Genomic DNA, 4,611 nt, shown 5'->3' with positions numbered 1-4,611 from the left:
AACACATTTTCTTGCCGTATTTATGTTGAATTCTCCATCTACAATGAGCAGTCATGAAGATGGTCTTCTTCAGGGCAACATAGTCACAGGACTGGGGCAATCCAGGGGACTGAGAGGGAGCATGAGGATGGGAGAGGTCTACCTCTTGTTGTTTCACCTTATAGATAAACTGTAACACAGTCCATGGGCCTGCAATCATCCCCTTTTATCATCTGTCATAACGCTTGATATAGTCATCCACTTTATTCCAGAAGTCCGCCTTGTCCTACAAATGATGTTCTGCTGCTTCAATATTCAGTGGATCACCAAAATTAAAAAGATCAGTAAACAAAGAGTTTAATCCCCAAATGGCCAGTGCCGTCAACCAAATGTTCTCTCAGTAAACTCAGACATATTTCCCCGGTCTTTGTGATGTTGGGGTGCCAGATCTTGGTCAGGCATTTCACTTTGGAAGGCACCATGTTGTTCGCATCGGGAACTTCAGTTTCAAACTGAAAATTTCCACCCTCGTAGTAACCCTCATCTGGGGTTACTATTAGCTGAAAACAACGAAGCTTGTTTGGATCAGGAAAATGCACTTTACATGTCCAAGGTGAATTAGCTTCAAGTTCTGCAACCTCTGTAAGAAGCAGTTTTTCTCTCACAGAAACTCTCCGAGTGGAGATAGACGCTGTGGCTGCGTCCGGGACCCTTTGAGACCATCGTCACGCTTCAGTTTACTTGCTAGCGTTAGCGTTACTGCTGCCTTTACCCTGGGCTCCCCAAGACAGGCGAGGCGGGCCCAGACCGCTGCAGCGGGTTGTGGCCCCTCACAGCCGCACCGACTCCCGGCAGCAGGACCAGAAGTCTTATTTACTTTTTTATCAGTATTTTCTTGTAGCTCCCTGAACTTTTAAAATAGGAGTCTTTTGAATTTTTTGTCAGTCATTTCATAAATCTGCATTTCTTCTGGGTCCATTACTTGAGCTTTATCAGTTTCTTTTGGTGGTGTCATATTTCCCTGATTTTTTGTCATCCCTGTGTCTTACATCAATGCCTGTACATTTGAGAAGATGGCCACCTCTTTTAGCCTTTGCAGGTTGCTCTCTGGTGGTGATAGACTTTTACTATTTAGTTTAGTCTGGGATAATGGATAATCCAGGTGATAGTGAAACCAGACAGGCAGACATTGGTGTTAGGTTCTTTAGCTGGTTTGGGTCTCTTCCTGTGTTCTGAGGTCAAATGGTATTGCTGGCTGTGTTCCATGGTTGGGTGAGATCACTGGCTGGACTCTGCCATCAGGTGGAGTTGCTGATTGGGCTCTGTGATTATCTCTAATTGGCCAGAGTTACAGTTGTCTTCCCTGGCTGAGCAGTACTATTGTTGAATCTGAGGTTGGGCAGAGCTGTCTGATGGGCTCCAAGGCTGGATGAGGTCTCTGGGATTGTTGCTTGGCCACATGGGTTGGGCAGGGCCAGAGACTGTGCTTCGTAGATATGTGTGGGCTTGAGCTTGCCTCCTGGCCTGGGTAGGTTTAAGCAGAGCACTGAGGTTTGGTGGACTCATCGTTCTGGAGCTGGCACCAGATGCTTTCTCTGTGAGTAATTGCTGACCGGCAGTTATCTCCTGGCTTGAGAAAGGCAGGCGTAGCTAGAACACCAGGGCTTAGTTGGGTCACCTCTCTTAATAGGGTTGGGGAGGGCCAGATGCTCCCTTCACATGTCCTTGTTCACCTGCAGTCTGCCCACTCTGGGGAAGACTTAATATGAGAACTTGGTTAGATTCAGAATTTAATTGAATAACCTCTCCACCACTAAGGTTGAGTGGGTTTAGCTACTACCTCCATGGGTCATTGACGACTTTCATTTGCCCCTTGACCTAGGGAAAAATTAATAGTACCTGTGCTATATGGGGAAGCTGACTAGGAATTCGAGCTTGGAAGACCCATGGTCTGTGTTACCTGTGGTGTGATGCTGTGTGCTAGTTTCTCTAGTGTGGTGCCTCCATTGGCTGGAATGCAGTGCAACCACCAAGATCTGTGCACTGGTCACTGGGAGCCTCACTCCTGTTTTTTGTTTCTCACTGACCACAGGTGTTCTAGTCCTGTTCGTACTTCCAGTGTTCTCTACGGGTTAAGAGAAACAATCCTCCTGCAAAGGGTGTGAGAATGGTGGGGAAGATGACTGTCTATCTCCAACTCGTGTTTTTCTACTACAGAAATTGTGGGGCCGGGGAAATTATCTCTGTGTGGCACTATGCTGGCTTGAGAAATGTACAGTGTGGCTCAAGAGAATTATTATTCTCACCATTTGATTGCAACTTTTCTAGGTTCTTCAGTCCAAGGATGTGCCATACTCACCCCCGGTATTCAGGATGGTATGCTTGCCTGTGGATAATTGCTAGGTTGAATTTCTTGAGGGTGAGAGGGAATGAAGCTGGATAATGCCTATGCATTATCATGCTTTCCTCATTCTCCAGTATTCTTCATCTCTTTTATCATGCTTTTCATTCTAGCATTTTTCTTATAGTTTCCATCTTTTCGCTGACCTTTTCCTTGTGATCATGCAAATTAATTACCTTTTTCACTAAATCCTTGTGATCATGCAAATTAATGACCTTTTTCACTAACTCCTTTAACATATTAATATGTAATTAACATATTAATTACAGTTATTTTACAGTTACTGTTTGATAGTTCCAAAATATCTCTCATAATTTGATGTGGTTGTGTTAATTACTTTGCCTCTTAATGGTCTATTTTTATGTGCTGCTTTGTGTATCTTGCCATTTATGGTTGAAAACTGGACATTTTTATGTAGACAGCAAAGACTGAAGCAAATATTTATGGCTTTTTGCTAGGCTTTGAGTGTATGGGATTGATTCAGTCAAGTTGGGAGTTAGACTGGATGTACGCTATCTTCCTGTTAGGTTACTCTCAGTGAGTCACAGGCTTCAACTTCTAGCGTTACCTTGTGCTTAGGTGGAGTGTAGTTTATCAGAGGGTTTTTCTCAATGTCTGCTTCTTCCTCAGATTTAGGTCTTCCCTTTGTGCCTATCACTTGTTAAGTTCTCTCTCAGTGCTTAAAGTCTTGAAGACTGCTGTTATTTGTTTATTGAGCTTGCTAGCCTGATGTTGGCAGTAGAATGGAGGTGCTCTTTGTTCTGGTTCAATCTCAGTCTCAGATAGATGCTCTGTCCTTGGATCTTAGAGGTGGGGCTTTCTGTATGATATTTCTATTTGCCCAGCAGTAGGGAATCTCTAATGGTCTAAGCTTAGGATATATTCCTGCCCTTCCCTGGGTTTTTTTTTTTTTTTTTTTTTTTTGGTCCCTCGGCAGGATAAGGCATTGTTTTTTGTTTTTTGTTTTTCTGGAGGAGAGAAAGATACGGGTATATCTTCAGACCTTTTCCTCTGTGGCTGCTCTTCTCCTCTGTAAGTCTGTACCAAAGTGATGTTTTCTCTGAAATCTCATTCTGTCCTTAATTTTTCTCATGAGCACTCAGCGTCTGTGGAGAAGAGCCTGCAAGTGGATGTGAATTCCCCTATGTGTGTGGCTCTCAGCAGTTCTGTACTATCACTCTAAACTCTGTACCCTATACTATTCCATTTGACCTTTAACAGTCTGTTAAAAATTTCGGTCAATTTTTTCTTATCAGCTTGTATGATATCTGGTGTTTGCTGCAGGCAAGCAGGCACTCTCCTTGAAGGCATCTGTCTTCCTTTGAATTTCTTAAGTTAGTTGTGTTTGCCTTGTGATCGTAGCTCTGCGATAGATTAAAGAGAATTGTAATTATATATTTTTTCTTATTGGTTGTAAGTGTGGGATGATATTCTTTCCTGCTTTCTACATCCAATGAAAGAGCCAGAAATACTGTTTCTTGATTTACAAGAAAATTTATTTCTAGGTTTTTAAAACATATACAGGTGATAAATCTTATTTTATAGACCAAGTGTCAGCAAGGTCATTTTGGACCTCATGTAACAGAAAGCCCAACCAAAATACCAAGACCAAAAGTTTCAAGTTATCTCATTTGAAGAGAACAGTGGAGGTACAAGTTTTAAACTTTTCAACAATTTTGTTAGGGATCTAGGTTCTTTATATTTTTCCATTCTGCTATTCTCAGGATATTATTGTGTTCCCTTACTATAACTTCCCCCAATGTCCCAAGGTGGCTACCAATGTTCTGCACATTACATCCCTACAAACATATTCAGAGGCAACAAAAAAGCAAAAATAAATACAAATAAATCAATAAGATAAAAATATAAGAAAAATCAATGGACTCATGTCATTATATTTTAAGGAAAGAGAAACGTCCCAAGACGTCTCTCAGCAAACTTTCTACATGTCTTATTTGACAGGGTTGGGTCACATGTCCAGTGCTCAATCAATAGCTAGAATAGGGATGGAACCATGACATTTGATTTAACCTCATCAAGAGTCACTTCTGGGCTTGGAAGAGAACAAATTTCTGTGAAGCACACAGCAAATTGACAGCTGAACAAAATCCGGATTCTATTTTTAGCAAAAAAGAATGTGGATAATGAATGACTGTTCAGTGATTAGTGGTGCCTGGTAAAGTCCATAGGCATAAAGATGACAGGCTTTGGAGTCAGACGTATCCCAGTTC

At 41.9% G+C, this 4,611-nt stretch overlaps 1 pseudogene; it reads right to left on the bottom strand.

The window, feature by feature from the left end:
* Nucleotides 1-208: 208 nt before the first annotated feature.
* On the bottom strand, nt 209-1,832 carry LOC108294090 (annotated as a pseudogene).
* Nucleotides 1,833-4,611: the final 2,779 nt, after the last annotated feature.

Source organism: Cebus imitator, unplaced genomic scaffold (assembly GCF_001604975.1).
Source record: "Cebus imitator isolate Cc_AM_T3 unplaced genomic scaffold, Cebus_imitator-1.0 Scaffold562, whole genome shotgun sequence".
In the NCBI taxonomy this organism is placed as follows: Eukaryota; Metazoa; Chordata; class Mammalia; order Primates; family Cebidae; genus Cebus; species Cebus imitator.
The sequence above is the reverse complement of the archived record's forward strand: the minus strand, read 5'-3'. Positions and strand labels throughout refer to the sequence as shown.